The sequence below is a fragment of the Microcaecilia unicolor genome, chromosome 3 (genome assembly GCF_901765095.1).
Source record: "Microcaecilia unicolor chromosome 3, aMicUni1.1, whole genome shotgun sequence".
NCBI lineage: Eukaryota > Metazoa > Chordata > Amphibia > Gymnophiona > Siphonopidae > Microcaecilia > Microcaecilia unicolor.
The window spans coordinates 9897016-9917505 of NC_044033.1; the positions used below are offsets into that span (position 1 = coordinate 9897016).

General features: G+C 43.6%; 1 protein-coding gene across 1 annotated transcript in view; it reads right to left on the reverse strand.

Annotated features, from left to right (window-relative positions):
* Nucleotides 1–20490, reverse strand: part of LOC115467377 (MAM domain-containing glycosylphosphatidylinositol anchor protein 1-like) — a gene marked incomplete in the record, with an annotated part of 483050 nt that overhangs the window by 422234 nt on the left and 40326 nt on the right.

Sequence of the window (20490 nt, forward strand, 5' to 3'; positions counted from 1 at the left end):
GGTGTTTTTGTGTCCGCCACTGGCTGTATTAGTGGATATTTCAATGCCAGACTATGTCCTGGCACCAGCATGTCATTGTTTTGAATATCACCTGGTATGTTTCTTTCTGGACCTGCAGAAACATGCAGGTGAATATTCAGACCAGGTGATGATGGCGGCTTTTAAAATGTCGGCTGCAGCATTTTAAAAAACATGTATATTTAGGCCATTATTTTTAAAAACATATTCACATATATATAATGGCATTTGCACATGCATATCAAAAACACATATACGTACTGATTTCAGAAAGCCTCCGTTTACACATGGTGATCCAAAGCACACAGTGATTTCAAAGGGGCGTGACTTGGACAGTATGACACGTATTCTCCATCTTACAAAGCGGAATACATTTCCATATATGTATATGTATGTATATGCATGTATGAATATGTATGTATGAATGTTTGTATGTACATGTATATATATATGCATGTGTGTATATATAAGTACATATATGCAAAGGTATGCATGCATATGTACATATGTATGTGTATGTATGCATATATATGTATATGTATGAATGAGTATATATGTATGTGTATATGTATGTATAAGTATGTGTATGTATGTATAAGTATGTTTATGTATGTAAAGGTATATATGAATATGTACATATGTATATATGTATGAATGTGTATGTATGTATGAATATATAAATATGTGTGTGTATGTATGTATATGTATGACTGAGTATGTATAAGTATATGCATGTGTGAATATGTATATATGTATGTGTATGCCTGTATGTATATGTATGCATACATGCATAGATACATACATACTCACACATGCATACATACATATACATAGTAACATATGTTACTATGTATATGTATGTATGCATTTATGAGTTGTATGTATCTATATGTATCTGTGTATATGAATATGTATGTTTACATATGTATGTATGAGGAAAAATGTCTTTTGTCAGGTTTTACACCAGCTGAAAGGCACAGATAGATATTTTTTAAGTATTCCTTTTGGCAAAGGCTTTACATGGGGGGAGGGGGTTTAAAGGAGTCTCTCTCCTTGATCCCATATAGTTTATTTTGAAATCCAAAATGAAATCAAGTTAAAATTATGGCCACACTTTAGTGACACTTACACATATAGAAAGAAATTCAATAAATGGCACAGAATATTCAGTGCTGAAACATTTGAGCGTTAAGCGCAATTCTATAAAGGAAGTGCGCACTTTATAGAATAGTGTTCGGACGGATTCCGTGCCTAACTTTTGGGCGCCATCCTTATGCCTACCAAAAGCCTGTGGAAATGCTGGTGCTCAATGTATACATGCTTCGGACAAATTCTGCAATCTGCGTGTAACTTTTTGGAATGTCCCAACACCCCCTGGCCACGCCCCCTTTACCAATACACACGATTGAAGTTAGGTGCCATGCTTTATAGAACCCAATTTTTTAACAAGCAGTATCATCAACTTTCTTTACTAGGACCCTCTTGTCAAGATGATCTACACTTTAATAGGTCCAGATCTACTCCATATGTTAACCACACATATCAAAATGCTTTCAAAAATAATTAACTTCTCTTGCCTCAGTAGTGCATAATTGTGCCACAATAATTTCTTAGGGCAATGCTTATAGCACTAAATTCTTCATCGGCTTACTTATTTCATTTATAAATATATGTTAAGTACTTATCTTCAAAAACTTTTTGGACTGGGGGCATTATGCTGTCTGACACGCATGTTTCGCCATTAGGCTTTATCAAGGACTTCCCCCATACGCCATTCTAACAGAAGCTCAACCAGTATGTCAAGGGAATAACGTACAACCATTCTATATGTTATTCCTGGAATTGTGGATTTTTCCCAAGTCCATTTATTTATTTTTTTTGTAACATTTGTACCCTGCGCGTTCCCACTCATGGCAGGCTCAATGCAGCTTACGTGGGGCAATGGAGGGTTAAGTGACTTGCCCAGAGTCACAAGGAGCTGCCTGTGCCTGAAGTGGGAATTGAACTCAGTTCCTCAGTTCCCCAGGACCAAAGTCCACCACCCTAACCACTAGGCCACTCCTCCACTCCTTAGTAGTGGTTTATGGACTTGTCCTTTAGGAAACCGTCTAACCCCTTTTAAAACTCTGCTAAGCTAACCGCCTTCACCACGTTCTCCGGCAACGAATTCCAGAGTTTAATTATGCGTTGGGTGAAGAAATATTTTCTCCGATTTCTTTTAAGTTTACTACACTGTAGTTTCATCGCATGCCCCCTAGTCCTAGTATTTTTGGAAAGCGTGAACAGACGCTTCACATCCACCTGTTCCACTCCACTCATTATTTTATATACATGCATGCATACACATTCATACATATATCAATATTTGGTCATTAGCACCCAATTATTGATGTTTCCAAGCTCATTTGTCAATTTATTTGCGCGTGGAAATTTGAGCGCAATATAGAGAATCTGGGAGACAGCTCTGTACCGTGGTGTTAATGACAATATATCAAGCGCTTGTGAAAAAATAAATAAACGTTGGGAGACCTGGTCTAATGAAAAGTGGTGGCTGGCTGGCGAGCTGGGAGGAGTCACTAGCTGGGTAGAGAGGGGTGGAAGTAGCTGGCTACATGGAGGGGTAGGTACTGGGGGGGGGGGGGGAGGAAATGGCTGATTGGCTTCCTGGGGAGTGAGTGGCCAACTGGACAGAGGAGAGAGATAGTAAGATGAGGAGAGATGATGGGGAGGAGAACTATAAAAGGGAGAGAGACGGGATGATGACAAATGGGGGAATGATGAAATCTAAAAACGTCCTGCCATATTTTGAGGGTGAGAATCATGCTTCTAAGGCCTATACGTCAAAACACACAAGAGTGGAAGAACGCCAGATCCAAAAAGACCAGTCCAGAAGACAAGGAAGTCAGAGCACCAAAACAAAGTTTATTGGGACCCTACAAGGTCCGTGTTTCGGCTACAAAGCCTTTTTTGATTTTATGTTTTTAGACCCCTGATGAAGGCTTTGTAGCCGAAACACCGACCGTGTAGGGTCCCAATAAACTTTGTGCTCTGTCTTCCGTGTCTTCTGGACTGGTCTTTTTGGATCTGGCGTTTTTCCACTCTTGTGTGTTTTGATGTTCTTGGTTTGTTTGTGGAACTATTGTAACTCCTTCTTTATTTTGGTTCTAAGGCCTATACAACACATTAGTAATTGAGGCCCTGAGATATCGAAGGACGAAGTGATTTGCCCAAGGCAGGTGTTCTATTGACCAATTTTCAACTTATGGGTACAGAGAGAATGCCCTGATTCCTGGAGACCAAGTCTACCACCTTTTGGATTGGTCCATGCCCATCCAGGCCGATTTAATCAGCGAGTACGGTTGCACGATTAACTGAGTAGGATAATCAGTATCTCGCTGGTAGAAGGATCTATGTCCGAGTCTGAAAAAGTCAACAACAAGAACAAAAACCAGCAAGCCTCTGAAACCCTATAAAGAAGTATCAGACCCATCTTTCCGGGCGACGAGTGAATGGGTTGGCGTGCTTCACTTTCACGCTTTTTGTAGCTGAACATGACCCAGTAAGGCTTTCGCCCAGGGCACAGCATATAGTAGACGACAATATGTTGAGCTTATTTGTTGATGAACGGCGTCTTGAGGTTGATAGAGCAGTGCCACGATTGTAAGCCTTTTGATTTGTCAGCCGCATTGACACCCTTGATCACTCCATCCTTTTAATATTGCTTCATGGAGCACGGATGAGAGTGGGGGACACTGCTCTCAATTGATTTCAATTTTTGTCGGGAAGAAGCCAGCGAATACTGATAGCTGATAATTAATTTGAGCCTTGGCCATTATGTTACAGAGTCCCACAAGGCTCAGCTCTGCCCTGAGCTTTGTTAAATATCTGTATTTGTATCCATCGGACAAGGGTTATAAAGCAGTTTGGAGTGTCTTATCACATCTATACTCATGGTGTTCAGCTCTTTGTACCCTTGGGCTCAGACATGTTGAAATCAGCAAGTGTTTTAAATGTCTGTCTTCAGGCTGTTGGTGCTAAATGAAATGAAATAAAAAAGTTTAAATGTGAAAAAGACCGGGGGTCCTCTGGGTAAGAAGGCAGCCCCAAATGCAACTGTAAGCTTAATGCTAGATGGTGTGTCGCTATCCCTAAGGACTGAAGACAGCTCATCCACACCATCGTCGCTGTACCAAGTCAAACACTGGGATCAGCATCCCGACAGAATGCAGAGAATGAAATGCTAGATGTGTCCCCTTTCAACTCACCATTAAAAGTACTCAAATTCTGCTGTCACCTCGATAGCATCAGCACAAATTCCTTCCATTGTCAGGCAGTTTGTAAAATAACAAACAGAACATATACAGTGATGTGAAAATGTTTTTCTCCCGTCTTTGATTTCCCCTATTATTGCATGTATGTTGCACTGAATGGTTTCTGATCTTTAAATAAAATGTAATACCGTATTAGACATAAGTACATAAGTATTGCCACACTGGGACAGACCAAAGGTCCATCAAGCCCAGCATCCTGTTTCCAACAGTGGCCAATCCAGGTCACCAAGTACCTGGCAAGATCCCCAAACAGTATAATACATTTTATGCTGCTTATCCTAGAAATAAGCAGTGGATTTTCCCCAAATCCATTTTAATAACAGTCTATGGACTTTTCCTTTAGGAAGCCATGCAAACCTTTTTTTAAACCCTGCTAAGCTAACTGCTTTTACTACATTCTCTGGCAACAAATTCCAGAGTTTAATTACACGTTAAGTGAAGAAATATTTTCTCCAATTCGTTTTAAATTTACTACTTTGTAGCTTCATCGCGTGCCCCCTAGTCCTAGTAATTTTCGAAAGAGTAAACAAACGATTCATGTCTACCAGTTTCACTCCACTCATTATTTTATAGACCTCTATCATATCTCCCCTCAGCCACCTTTTCTCCAAGCTGAAGAGCCCTAGCCGCTTTAGCCTTTCCTCATAGGGAAGTCGTCCCATCCCCTTTATCATTTTTGTCGCCCTTCTCTGTACCTTTTCTAATTCCACTATATCTTTTCTGAGATGCGGTGACCAAAATTGAACACAGTATTCAAGGTTGGTTGCAAAAGCATTATAATGTCCTCATTTTTTCCGCACTCCTTTCCTAATAATGCCTAACATTCTATTTGCTTTCTAAGCTGCCACCGCACACTGACAGGGCAGAGGGTTTCAACGTATCATCAGCGATGATGCCTAGATCCCCGAGTAAACATACAACACAGCTTTTCAGTTATGACTTCATTTATTTAAGGAATAAAGCTATCCAACACTCTTAACACCCACGTGAAAAAGTAACTGTCCCTAAACTTAATAACTGGTTGCACCATCAGTTACAGCAATAATTGCAACCAAGCGCTTCCTATAATTTCATATCAGTCTTTCACATGACTGTTGAGGGATTTGAACCCACTCGTCCTTGCAGAACAGCTTTCATAAGAACATAAGGTAATCAATAGAAATCAAACAAAATAAAACAAAGAAAAGAAAATAAGATGATACCTTTTTTATTGGACATAACTTAATACATTTCTTGATTAGCTTTCGAAGGTTGTCCTTCTTCCTCAGATCGGAAATAAGAACATAAGAATATCCATACTGGGTCAGACCAATAGTCTAGCCCAGTATCCTGTTCCAACAGTGGCCAATCCAAGTCACAAGTACCTGGCCGAAACCCAAATAGTAACATCATTCCATGCTACCATAGTAACGTGGAGGGGCATAATCGAATGAAAACGCCTATCTCCATGGGCGTTTATCTCCAAGAACGGGTCCATGAAGGGGCGGACCGAACCGTATTTTGGGAAAAAATAGACGTCCATGTTTTATTCGACAATTTGTGAGCTGGGCGTTTTTGTTTTTCAGCGATAATGGAAAATGAAAGCGCCCAGCTCAAAAACGAATAAATCCAAGGCATTTGTTCGTGGGAGGGGCCAGGAGTCGTAGTGCACTGGTCCCCCTCACATGCCAGGACACCAACCGGGCACCCTAGGGGGCACTTTTACAAAAAAAAAAAAGGTAAAAGAGCTCCCAGGTGCATAGCACCCTTCCCTTGTGTGTTGAGCCCCCTAAATCCCCCTCAAAACCCACCACCCACAAGTCTACACCATTACTATAGCCCTAAGGGGTGAAGGGGGGCACCTACATGTGGGTACAGTGGGTTTCGGGGGCGGTGTGGAGGGCTCCGCTTTACCAGCACAAGTGTAACAGGTGGGGGGGATGGGCCTGGGTCTACCTGCCTGACGTCCACTGCACCCCCTAATAACTGCTCCAGTGACCTGCATACTGTTGCCAGGGAGGTGGGTATGACATTTGAGGGTGAAAATAAAAAGTTGTGAAACGGCATATTTTGTGGTGGGAGGGGGTTTGTGACCACTGGGGGAGTCAGGGGAGGTCATCCCCGACTCCCTCCAGTGGTCATCTGGTCGTTTAGGGCACTTTTTGGGGCCCTATTCGTGGAAAAACAGGGTCCAGGAAAAGTGCCCTAAATTCTCGCTAAAAACGCATATTTTTTTTCCATTATCCGCGAAAGGCGCCTATCTCTAATCGGCCGATAACCACGCCCCAGTTCCGCCTTTGACACGCCCCCATCAACTCTGTCCGCATCCGCGACGGAGTGCAGTTGAAAACGTCCAAATTCGGCTTTCGATTATACCGCTTTATTCGTTTTTGTGAGATAAACGTCTATCTCCCGATTTGGGTCGCAATATAGGCGTTTTTCTTTTTCAATTATAAGCTGGATAGTAACATAGTAGATGACGGCAGAAAAAGACCTGCACGGTCCATCCAGTCTGCCCAACAAGACAAACTCATATGTGTATACCTTACTTTGAATTTGTACCTGTCCTTTTCAGGGCACAGACCGTATAAGTCTGCCCAGCAGTATTTTCCACCTCCCAACCACCAGTCCCGCCTCCCATCATCGGCTCTGGTACAGACCGTATAAGTCTGCCCTCCCCTATCCTAGCCTCCCAACCACCAACCCCTCTTCCCCCCACCTGCTCCGCCACCCAATTTCAGCTAAGCTTCTGAGGATCCATTCCTTATGCACAGGATTCCTTTATGCATATCCCACGCATGTTTGAACTCCGTTACCGTTTTCATCTCCACCACCTCCCATGGCAAGCAATGGCTTCCCCCATATCTATCTCAATAGCAGACTATGGACTTTTACCTCCAGGAACTTCTCAAAACCTTTTTAAACCCAGATACGCTTAACCGCTGTTACCACATCCTCCGGCAAAGAGTTCCCGAGTTTAACTATTCGTTGAGTGAAAAAATATTTCCTCCTATTTGTTTTAAAAGTATTTCCACATAACTTCATTGAGTGTCCCCTAGTCTTTGTACCACAAACATATCTCCACTTAGCCGTCTCTTTTCCAAGCTGAGGAGATCTAACCTCTTCAGCCTTTCCTTATATGAGAGGAGTTCCATCCCCTTTATCATTTCGGTTGCTTTTCTTTGAACCTTTTCTAATTCTGCAGTATCTTTTTTGAGATACGGCAATCAGAATTGAACTCAGTACTCAAGGTGAGGTTGCACCATGGAGCAATTCATCCCTTTCCTAATAATTCGTAGCATCCTGTTTGCTTTTTTTTTTTTTTGGCCGCCACCACACACTGGGCAGAAGATTTCAGCGTATTAGCTACAATGACACCTAGATCTTTTTCTTGGGTACTGACCTCCAAGGTGGACCCTAGCGTCAGGTAACTATGACTTGGTTTATTCTTTCCAATGTGCATCACTTTGCATTTGTCCACATTAAATTTCATCTGCCATTTGGACGCCCAGAGTTCCAATTTCCTAAGATCTTCCTGCACTTTTTCACAGTCCACATATATTTCAACAACCTTGAATAATTTTATGTCATCTGCAAATTTAATCACCTCACTTGTCGTTCCAATTTTCAGATCATTTATAAATGTGCTAAATAGCACCGGTCCCAGTACTGATCCCTTCGGCACTCCACTATTCACCCTCTTCCATTGAGAGAAATGACCATTTAACCCTATTTGAAAGGTATTAATCCGCAAACGAACCTTTTCCGTAGATGGGAAGGCGGTAGAACTAGAGGACATGAAATGAGATTGAAGGGGGGCAGACTCAAGAAAAATGTCAGGAAGTATTTTTTTCATGGAGAGAGTGGTGGATGCTTGGAATGCCCTCCCACGGGAGGTGGTGGAGATGAAAACGGTAACGGAATTCAAACATGCGTGGGATAAGCATAAAAGAATCCTGTTCAGAAGGAATGGATCCTCAGAAGCTTAGCGGAGACTGAGTGGCAGAGCTGGTGGTGGGAGGCGGGGCTAGTGCTTGGGAGGCGGGGCTAGTGCTGGGCAGACTTCTACGGTCTGTGCCCTGAAAATGGCAGATACAAATCAAGGTCAGGTATACACATAAAGTAGCACATATGAGTTTATCTTGTTGGGCAGACTGGATGGACCGTGCATGTCTTTTTCTGCCATCATCTACTATGTTACTATGAGGGGGATAATCGAACGGGGGCACCCATCTCTAAGGGTGCCCATCTCTAAGAATGGCCCCCGTAAAGGGGTAGAGCAACCCATATTATCGAAACAAGATGGACGTCCATCTTTTGTTTCAATAATACAGTCAGGGATGCTCAAATCTTGAAATTTAGGTCGACCTTAGAGATGGTCGTCCCCGGTTTTCGGCGATAATGGAAAGTGAGGACGCCCATCTCAGAAACGACCAAATCCAAGCCATTTGGTTGTGGGAGGAGCCAGCATTGGTAGTGCACTGGTTCCACTAACTGAATGGAAAAAGCCCTTCCCTTACTGATCCGGAAAGGAAATGCATGAAGGAAATTGCATGCAAATGAGCTGCTCGCTGTTAGCTCATTTGCACATGATTTCCTTCCTAAGGAGGGGAAGCGACAGTTGAGGACATCCAAAATGTGGATGTTTCTGTGAGAAGGACATCCATGCCTTTGCTATGCCTCCAATAACCTCTTTATTTATTTATTTGGATTTTGGATCACAAGTAGCAGCAGTGGGATTTGAGCTAGCCACCTCTAGATTGCACGACCAGTGCTCTAACCACTAGGCCACTCCATTCCACTCCCTTGAAATTTGGCCATCCCTGTGGGGGGCAGTTGAGGACGTCCAAAATGTTTGTTATGCCTCCGCTGACACACACATACCTCCCCCCACCCCAAGGGACCTGCATACTGCCCCCCCCCCCCCCCCCCACAGGGATGGCCAAATTTCAAGGGAGTGGAATAGCAACATTCCATGTAGAATCTCCAATAGTAGCAACATTCCATGTAGAATCTCCAATAGTATCTATTTTATTTTTGTTACATTTGTACCCTGCGCTTTCCCACTCATGGCAGGCTCAATGCGGCTTACATGGGGCAATGGAGGGTTAAGTGACTTGCCCAGAGTCACAAGGAGCTGCCTGTGCCTAAAGTGGGAATTGAACTAAGTTCCTCAGTTCCCCAGGACCAAACTAGATATAACACAAAACAGTGGAGGCAATATTAAACCCACAGTGGTCAGTGTTTTTTTAAATGGCCGCCATGGATTTTTCTATACTTGTATTTCGGTGCTGGATATCTGGATGTTCAGCAGCCGCCAGGAGCTACCCAGGCACTTCTGGTTAGAGGCAACTTAATCCAAAGCTGGCCTGAAATCTGGATTCAGGTTTTAACCGAAAATGCTCATGTATTTTTGATTGAAACAGAAACTCTCCACCCCCTCCCCCACGATCACTCTCCACTCTTGCCATTCCCCCGGAAGACAGTAGGTCCTCCCAGACCAGCCAGTCATTCAGTCCCAACCCTTCTTCCCTCCCACCACCTGCAGGCCCTCCTTGGGCCTACCTTTAAACAGCCTAGTGGTCTAGTGGCGTCTTCTGAGTAAAAGTGATCCTCAGTCACTCTTGTCCCTGCAGGTTCTTAGCCAAAATGGCTTCCAGGACTTCCCGTGGCAGTCTCATGAGACTGCCATAGGAGGTCCCGGCGGCCATTTTGGGATCGGAAGCAGCACAATCAGGAGCGACTGGAGATTAAGTACATAAGTACATAAGTAATGCCATACTGGGAAAAGACCAAGGGTCCATCGAGCCCAGCATCTTGTCCACGACAGCGGCCAATCCAGGCCAAGGGCACCTGGCAAGCTTCCCAAACGTACAAACATTCTATACATGTTATTCCTGGGATTTTGGATTTTTCCAAGTCCGTTTAGTAGCGGTTTATGGACTTGTCCTTTAGGAAACCGTCCAACCCCTTTTTAAACTCTGCTAACTTTTTAAACATTAAACATTAAACTTTTTAAACATTGCCTTCACCACATTTTCCGGCAATGAATTCCAGAGTTTAATTACACGTTGGGTGAAGAAAAATTTTCTCCGATTTGTTTTAAATTTACTACAGTGTAGTTTAATCGCATGCCCCCTAGTCCTAGTATTTTTGGAAAGCGTGAACAGACGCTTCACATCCACCTATTCCACTCCACTCATTATTTTATATACCTCTATCATGTCTCCCCTCAGCCGTCTCTTCTCCAAGCTGAATAGCCCTAGCCTCCTTAGTCTTTCTTCATAGGGAAGTCGTCCCATCCCCGCTATCATTTTAGTCGCCCTTCGCTGCACCTTTTCCAATTCTACTATATCTTTCTTGAGATGCGGCGACCAGAATTGAACACAATACTCAAGGTGCGGTCGCACCATGGAGCGATACAATGGCATTATAACATCCTCACACCTGTTTTCCATACCTTTCCTAATAATACCCAACATTCTATTCGCTTTCCGAGCCGCAGCAGCACACTGAGCAGAAGGTTTCAGTGTATTATCGACGACGACACCCAGATCCCTTTCTTGGTCCGTAACTCCTAACGTGGAACCTTGCATGACGTAGCTATAATTCGGGTTCTTTTTTCCCACATGCATCACCTTGCACTTGCTCACATTAAACGTCATCTGCCATTTAGCTGCCCAGTCTCCCAGTCTCGTAAGGTCCTTCTGTAATTTTTCACAATCCTGTCGCGAGTTAACGACTTTGAATAACTTTGTGTCATCAGCAAATTTAATTACCTCGCTAGTTACTCCCATCTCTAAATCATTTATAAATATATTAAAAAGCAGCGGTCCTAGCACAGACCCCTGAGGAACCCCACTAACTACCCTTCTCCATTGTGAATACTGCCCATTTATCCCCACTCTCTGTTTCCTATCCTTCAACCAGTTTTTAATCCACAATAGGACATTTCCTCCTATCCCATTGTAATGGTATCAGTTTATTACTGAAATATGTAGCATATTTGCTGGATTATATATACACCAATATATTTGTGTATCTTTTAAAAATATATATTTGACACTGCAGCAGAGAGAATAGTTTCATTTCAAGCCCCTCTCTCTCCATTCCTTTTTCTGGGAACTTCTGATAGCAGGGATAGTTAATTACAAACACTTAACAAAGACAAAAGAGAGATATATAACTCTCTCTGCCCTCCCACCTAAAAGAACTGAACAAAAGCATGACTAAGGTGGGTACCTGGACGCTCATCAGGACATCTCTGAAAACCAAAGACCCAAGAGACCGAAAGTCTGTAATACCCCATTGAAGACAAAGACTTCAGAGGGGAGACCATAAACAGGACATTTGCTTGTCAAAGGTATACCTGCCCCTCCCATCAGCTTTCAGACATGTGCAGAAAGGAAGGACTTATAATGTGGTCATGTGAACAGACTACATTAACCATAATGCCTTGCAAAATATCCAGGACATGCACACACCATGCTTCTCTGCTAACATTATAAAAGGCCTGGAAACAGCCCAGCTCGCTCTCTTGGAACCTGCCTCCTCTTGGGACCTGCTGCTCTCTTTGGGGTCTGCTGACGCCTTGCCCCTCAACATGTGCTCATCAATCAGCTGGACCACAGCATGCTTGTAACAAGGACTTGTAAGTTAACCTACCTGCTACTTTGTTCTATTTTATGCACAGATTACCTGTAAAGATCTCTTAAAACCTACCTCTCGTGTGCAATTGTATATTAAATCAACCTTTTTTGAAGCTAAAAATATGGTCTCTTTGTGTTCTGAGTATATTGAAGCTATATATATTTAATTTATTTAATTTATTGCAATTATCACCTTTGGTGATTGGTGGAGAAATTAATATCCTAAAACTTATACATACAGCACCTGCTCTTAAATTATAAACAGTAGCGAGTGCTCTCAAGCTCCTTCCCCAAAATAAATAATTTCTTGTAACATATTAAGACCCTGTTTACGCTGCTTCCAATCCCAAGATGACCTGCCAGGTACTTGTGACCTGGATTGGTCACTGTTGGAAGCAGGACATTTATTTATTTATTGATGATATTATATCCCACATTATTCCAAGGATTCTCAGATTCAATGTGGCTAACAACAAAGCGTAACTTACAGCACGAAAAAATTGGATATACATAGAGTAATATATAGTATAAGGTGGTATAATCAAAATACAGTTATCATAGATTCCAGATGTAGAGAAACAATTGAATAACCGGTATGATATAAGAGAAGGATCATTAGAGTCCTGAAATAATACCCCAAATAATTAATTAGTAAGTTCATTTTCTGTTAGTAGAAATTTTCTTGAAGAGGAAAGTTTTTTTAATTTTTTACTCAACTTCGTATAATTATTTTGCCATGTAATGGATTTAGGTAAGGAGTTCCACCTCGTAGTGCTCTGATTTCTAGACTATATTCTTGCAGCTAGGGAAGTGAAGTGTTAGGTAGTCCCTAGCCCCAGGGATAACATTTCGTAAGGCGAGTTCTATGAGATGTTGCATATATTGAGGGGTTAGGCTTTGGATTGGAAACCAATGTAATCTGAGCAATAAAGGTGAAGCTCTTTCAAAACGAGGTAGTCTAAAAATCTTCAGTAAGAAGAAGAATCTTCCAGAGGGTTTTAAAGAATTGGATACATGACAGACCTCATTGACCTGTCAACCAGAAACACCACAAAATCTGCACAATCATACCTAAATCTCCACTACCCAAGCAGCAAAGGACTCAAATATAAATCCACCTGTGCAACCAGCTTTTCCTAAACGCACAACTATGGAACGCATTGCCAAAAGCAGTATAAACTACGCTCGACCACCTAAATTTTCGGAAAGCACTAAAGACAGACCTGTTCAGAAGAGCATACCCCACCAACCCAACATAAAAATACTTGGATACTTGCAATACAATGTAACCAAATACCGTAATGGACATTACCTGACTCTTCTTCCCCCTTTCCTCTATAAATTCCCCCAACTGTACCTACCATCAGTGCATTTTTTCTAGCAAAAAAGGTGTCGGTACTCAAATACCAGGCCACCCTTCAGAGGTGGGGTGATCACTGAGGGATCCACCTCACAATAGCCAGGCCCCCTGCAACCAGTCACAGAATCTACGACAAGGCAGAATTGTTATGTAGAGCCTGAGCTCTTTCATTAAAACTTGGGGACCATGGGTCAATTTTAGTAGACAATGGAAAAGGTGCCGGTACTCAGTACCCCAAGTACACCCTCAAAAAAAGCCCTGCCTACCCCATACATGTACCCTATTCTACTATAATATCACTTTGTATTCATTCATACCATGTATTTGTTCAGACCGTAATCGGTAACGCAGTTAACGGTGATATGTAAGCCACATTGAGCCTGCAAAAGGTGGGAAAATGTGGGATACATATGTAACAAATACTGTAATAATAACAATCAAAGAATGCCGTTCAAAAGTTAGGTGGCGGTCAATGGTCACACCTAGTATTTTTAGTGTGGGTTTCAGAGGGTATGTGGTTCGACCTATGGTAAAGCTGTTGTGAGTGGAGTGGTCAAATCAGAAATTTTGTTTTTCCCTGTTTAATTTCAGATGCTGGAGAATCCATTAAATCAAGACCTAGTTTGGCCCTGTCAGTAATATTAGGCTACATGGACCATTTGTCTGACCCGGTTTGGAGGAGTGACCTTTGGGTGGTGGACTTTGGTCCTGGGGAACTGAGGAACTGAGTTGGACTCCCACTTCAGGCACAGGCAGCTCCTTGTGACTCTGGGCAAGTCACTTAACCCTCCATTGCCGCATTGAGCCTGCCATGAGTGGGAACGCGCAGGGTACAAATGTAACAAAAATAAAATAGATACTATTGGAGATTCTACATGGAATGTTGCTACTATTGGACATTCTACATGGAATGTTGCTATTCCACTAGCAACATTCCATGTAGAAGCCTGCGCGGCCACATTGGTGATCTGCAAGGGCCGACTTCTACATGGAATGTTGGAACATTCCATGTAGAATCTCAAATAGTAGCAACAGTGGAGGAATGACCTAGTGGTTAGGGTGGTGGACTTTGGTCCTGGGGAACTGAGTTCAATTCCCACTTCAGGCACAGGCAGCTCCTTGTGATTCTGGGCAAGTCACGTAACCCTCCATTGCCACAGGTACAAATAAGTACCTGTATACAATATGTAAGCCGCATTGAGCCTGCCATGAGTGGGAAAGCGCGGGGTACAAATGTAAGAAAAATAAATTATTATGTTTAGTCTTGTGACTGGGGATCGCTCTTGCCCTGAAAAAAAAGCCACTAGACCACCAGGCCTTTCGAGTGGTGGGAAGGTGGAGGGGTTGGGTGGCCTGCCCTCTTCCGGTTGGGGGGGGGAGGGGTGGCAGCTGGGCTGGGAGGACCTGAGACGCATCGGTTTCAGTTCCGCTTCTGGGGTACAACCGAGTAGCAAATTTCGGCTGCTGGTTCGATTTCGGCCTGAACCAAAATCACCGGTTTCGGTTGGCCTCTACGTATGTTATTCAGCGACAGCATCCAAACAGCTATCTGGGCAGGTTAGGACAGTACTTCCCGCAGATTCAAGCCAGCCAGAAATGGCATCACGCAGTCACGAACGATCGCCTTGAAGCAAAGCAGTGCAAAGCAAGATATGGTGGATTACTGAAAGATGGCGCAGTTGACTCTGGATATTAATATTTCCGTCCTCAAAGCAGTAGGAAGACTCATATTTGATGAGAAAAAACAGTCACTGAATTCCCAGAGCTGAACCCATTACATACTATCCAGAAGTGTCAATATTAGTCTTTGCAAACTGTCAGTGCTTAAGTCAGTTCCTGAAGGGATATTTGCTCGATTGGTTTAAAACCTCATAAAACCAGGCTCAGCTTTGAAGGCAGGTAGGTTATAGCTCTCTCTGGAGCCCAGTCCAGTGCTTCACAAGCTTTGCAAAGCCAAGAACAAGCCTTTAGGTGTAAAGCAATCGAACGGGCTTCAGATTCAGCACTCCATTGTGTTTTTAGCTTGTTTCTCCTTTGTATACATGACGGCAAAGGTTTGGGCATAGATGAAGGCTTGAAGGCAAAGAGAGAGGGATTTGCCCCTCCAGCTTGGGTCTGGATGAGCTTCTGTTATTGCCTCCACTTTATGAAACAATTTAGACTTCCAGATCCAAGACTGGAGACATTCTTTTAAGAGCAGACTTAAAACATATGACTTCCCACGAACGTTTGACCTTTACATGGAGAGATTGGGACTGGAGCAGGCAATGGAGTGGACGTTTGTTTCTTTTCATGTATTAATTATTGATTTGCAACCCCTTTATTTCTATTGCCACTATACACTGCTTAGGAAAGGCTAAAGCGGTTAGGGCTCTTCAGCTTGGAGAAAAGACGGCTGAGAGGAGATATGACAGAGATCTATAAAATAATGAGTGGAGTAGAATGGGTAGGTGTGAATCGCTTGTTTTTCCAAAAGCTCTAGGACTAGGGGGCACGCAATGGAGCTACAATGTAGTATGTTTAAAACGAATCGGAGAAAATATTTCTTCACTCAACGTGTAATTACACTCTGGAATTTGTTGCCAGAGAATGTCGCAAAAGCAGTTTATTTATTGCACTTGTATCCCACACTTTCCCACCTGTTTGCAGGCTCAATGTGGCTTAGAAATACCTGTAATGGCATTGCCATTTCAGGGTACAAAATACAATTGGTGTTACAAAGATGTTAAGAATAATAAGGTTCACATGTCAATATGATCAAACAGTTATAGAAAGGAGACAGTCATAGTCAGGAAGTCGTGTTGATATGTTGTGGTTAGTTATGGATTCTCGTGGTAAGCTTTGTGAAGAGATAGGTTTTTAACGATTTGCGAAAGTTGGTTATTTCATTAATTGGATCCTCAGGAGCTTAGTCAAGATCGGGAGGCGGGGCTGGTGGTTGGGAGGCGGGGATAGGGCTGGGCAGACTTGTACGGTCTGTACCAGAGCCGGTGGTTGGGAGGCAGGGCTGGTGGTTGGGAGGTGAGGATTGTGCTGGGCAGACTTATACGGTCTGTGCCAGAGCCGGTGGTTGGGAGGCGGGGATAGTGCTGGGCAGACTTATACAGTCTGTGCCAGAGCCGGTGGTGGGAGGCGGGTCTGGTGGTTGGGAGACGGGGATGGTGCTGGGCAGACTTATACGGTCTGTGCCCTGAAGAGCACATGTACAAATCAAAGTAGGGTATACACAAAAAGCAGCAAATATGAGTTATCTTGTTGGGCAGACTGGATGGACCGTGCAGGTCTTTTTCTGCCGTCATCTACTATGTAATTGTTTTTAAGTATTTTGGTAGTGTATTCCACAACTGCGAGCTCATGTAAGAAAAGCTGGACGCATGTATTACTTTGTATTTTAATCCCTTGCAACTGGGGAAGTGTAACTGAAGAAAAGTACGGGCAGATATTTTGGCATTCCTGGGTGGGAGATCCACTAGGTCGTGCATGTTATTTTGCAGGGTTTAAAAATGGTTTGGATGGCTTCCTAAAGGAAAAGTCCATAGACCATTATTAAAATGGGGGAAATCCACTGCTTATTTCTAGAATAAGCAGCATAAAATGTATTGTACGTGGCATTAAGCCCAATGCGGGCTTACCACACATTCTTCTGGGACTACCACCAGCCCATTGTGGCTACTGGCAGTAGTCCTGCCCCAAGCATGCGCCATTTCCAGGGCAAAAAGAGTTCTCTTATCGCATGGCCATGTGTGCCTGGGGTCTTTTTACCCACTGCGGCATAAAGGGCCCCGGCGCGCAATAAAAACAGCCCCTGCCACTAGCACAGGGCCCTTTTCCCCGCAGCTTGGTAAAAGGACCCTAAACTAATAGAAAAACTCAGCTGAAATCCCAAGAAAACCCCCCAAATATTCTGTCATGTACTGTGAAAAAAATACAAAGAGAGCAGATATCAGGGCCAGCATTGGTTGCAACCAAGGCAACTGCTCTGGGCCACAAGCCTGTCTGAAGCGGAAGTAAAAAACAACATATTCCAATCACTAAATAGAAAATACAATTTTTCTTTCTACATTTGTTGTCTAATCATTTTAGTTTTCTAATTATGTTGTCCCTGTCTCTGGTTTCTGTGTTCCTCTGTCTTCTCTTAACTCCTTTTCTGTATCTTCTGTCCATTTGACATTTCTTCTCTCTCCAAGTCCACCATCCATCTTCCTTCTGGATCCAGCATCTTGCTCTTATCCAAGTCCAGCATCTCACTTTTAAGGCCCTGCCCTTATCCTTCCCTGTGTCCAGAATCTTCCCTATTCCTTCCTTCATGCCCAGCATCCCCCGTGGCCTGGCCCTCCCTTTGTCTGGAACCTGCACCCATTCCATTCCTCATCCAGCTTCCCCTCTCTGTGTGCAGTGTTTCCCTGTATCCAGAATCCTTCACCATTCCTTCCCTTGTGTCCAGCATGCCCTCTCTGTGTCCTGTCCTTCCTTGTGGCCAGAATCCCACCCCCTAGCATGCCCTCTCTGTCCTTTGCCTCTCTGTGTCTAGAATCTTCCCCTAGTCCTTCCCTGATGTCTAGCATTTAGACTGAAAGCCCACCTCTTTAACATTGCTTTTGACTCGTAACCACTCGCCTCCACCTACCCTCCTCTCCTCCTTCCTGTACACATTAATTGATTTGATTTGCTTACTTTATTTTTTGTCTATTAGATTGTAAGCTCTTTGAGCAGGGACTGTCTTTCTTCTATGTTTGTGCAGCGCTGCGTATGCCTTGTAGCGCTATAGAAATGCTAAATAGTAGTAGTAGTCTCTTGTAATCAGAGGTGATATTGTGATGTCATAATGCCTCAGTCCACCAATAAGAGCCAACCTCATCAGCGATGTCACAATGGCTTGATTGTCCTATACTTGGCTCACTTTTATTACATAGCTCTTTGAGCAGGGACTGTCTTTCTTCTATGTTTGTGCAGCGCTGCGCACGCCTTGTAGCGCTATAGAAATGCTAAATAGTAGTAGTAGTAGTAATAGCATTCCTTCTCTATATCATTTTTCTCCTCTTTATTTGCCTATCCTCCTCCTTACATCTTTCCTCTAGGACGGTCATATAACCCACCTCTCCCTTCTCCTCCCCTGCCACCCTTCACAAGTAGATGCCACCGGATCACATGAAGACCTGCAGGCAATGGTGATGTTATCCTCAGAAGGCCGAACAGGATCTCCCACCCACATGCGCGCTAACAGCTCAGCAGCATCCCAACCTCATGGAAACAGGAACAGATTGTGCCCTAAAGGGCAGGACGCTGCAAATTCATCAGTATGCACGTGAGTAGAAGGTCCCGTGCTGACTTCAGAGGATGACATCGCTGCTGCCTGCAGGTCCTTCTTCGGGTGATCCGGTGGAAGAGGAGGGAGTGACACTGCAGTAAACCAGCACTTAAAAGTGGCTGGTTTTCTCTTCATGACAGCTTCCCCCCTGCGAAAACCCTTCAGGCCAGCCACTGCCCAGGCCCACCCGTGACTACTCCCCTGCTTATAACAATACCCCTTACATGACTCTCTGTTTAAACAGCAAAGACTGTTCTTCCCCGTGGGAAACTAGGTAAGACGTGGTGTCAGTTGGTGACCACAGGTGCCAACCAATCAGAGAACTGCTTTAAAAATACTTACGATGTCACAATGTGCTGTGATGTATCTGAGATTTGCACAGCCCTGTCCTGTTCTCCTATAGGTAGAAGCAAAGAAGCAGATCTGAAGAAAATCTTATATTTAAAAGGGTTTTATTCACTGCAGTAGATAAAAGAACTACATGCAACTGAGTTTTTTTTTTTTTAATCTATTGTAGTGGATAAAATCCTTTAAAATATAAGATTTTCTTCAGATCTGCTTCTTTGCTTTTGCCACATTGGATCTTGCAGAACATCTGCCCTGTTGTTTTTTTTTTTTAACCTGTTTTCCTATAGGAAAATTCAGGGCACAGAGAAAGCCTGACTAAGCCTCAGTGGTTGGTCTGTAGCACAAATACGAATGAAACAGGATGAATGGGTCAAAAACTAATAGGTGAAGAAACAGAGACCCAGACACGATGCTTTACTCTAAAATAAGAATAAATTTAAAATGTCAATAACTTCCCATTGCCTAATAGCAGTGGCGTAGGAGGGGGGGGGGGGGCGGTGGGGCGGTCCGCCCCGGGTGCACGCCGCTGGAGGGGTGTCGGCTCCGCTGGTTCACTGCTCTCTCTGCCCCGGAACAGGGGCAGAGAGAGCGCCGTGCTGCACCCGGGGGGGGGGGGGGTGCGCAGCGGCGACCCGCCCCGGGTGTCAGCTGCCCTCGCTACTGCACTGCCTAATAGGAGGGGAAGAGAGAGAAAGAGCTCTTGATCAGAAACCAGAAAGCTGGCGCTGTCCAGTGCTGAATGGACATCGGAAAAGCAGTCCTGTACTGTCGCCCCCAACTCATCCTGCTTCACCTTACAAGAACATAATAATGTAAGAATTGCCATTACTGGGTCAGACCAAAGGTCAATCGAGCCCAACATTCAGTTTCCAAAGGTGGCCAATTCAGGTCACAACTATCTGGCAAGATCCTCCAGGGATAAGCAGTGGCTTTCCTCAAATCTACCTTAACAACAGTTCATGGATGTTTCCTCTTGGAATTTGTCCAAATCTTTTTTAAACCCAGTTACATTAACTGCTTTCACCACATCCTCTGGCAGCAAGTTCTAAAACTTTGCATTCAGGGAAAAATAGTTTCTTTGATTTGTTCTAAGTGTACTACTTTGTAACGTTGCAAGGTGTGTCCCCTAGTCTATCTACTTTTCGAAAGAGTAAACATTTTCCTGCTCCATTCCAGTCAAGATTTTACAGACCTTTATCATATCTCCTCTCAGCTGTCTCTTTTCCAAGCTACAAAATCCCAACCTCTCTATCCTTTCCTCATATGAGAATCATTCCATCCCATTAATCATCTTGGTCGCTCTTCTCTGTACCTTTTCCAATTCTGCTACATCTCTCCTCTTTCTACAGACATAGTTTATTAGTTAGACTTATAAGCTGCTTTTTCCCAAAAGGCTGAAATTGGAACACCATAAAACAGGAAGCGAGCTGTACGACAAATTAAAGCAACAAACCTTCATAAACCAAAAGTAGCACAACATAAACCAGAAGGACGCAC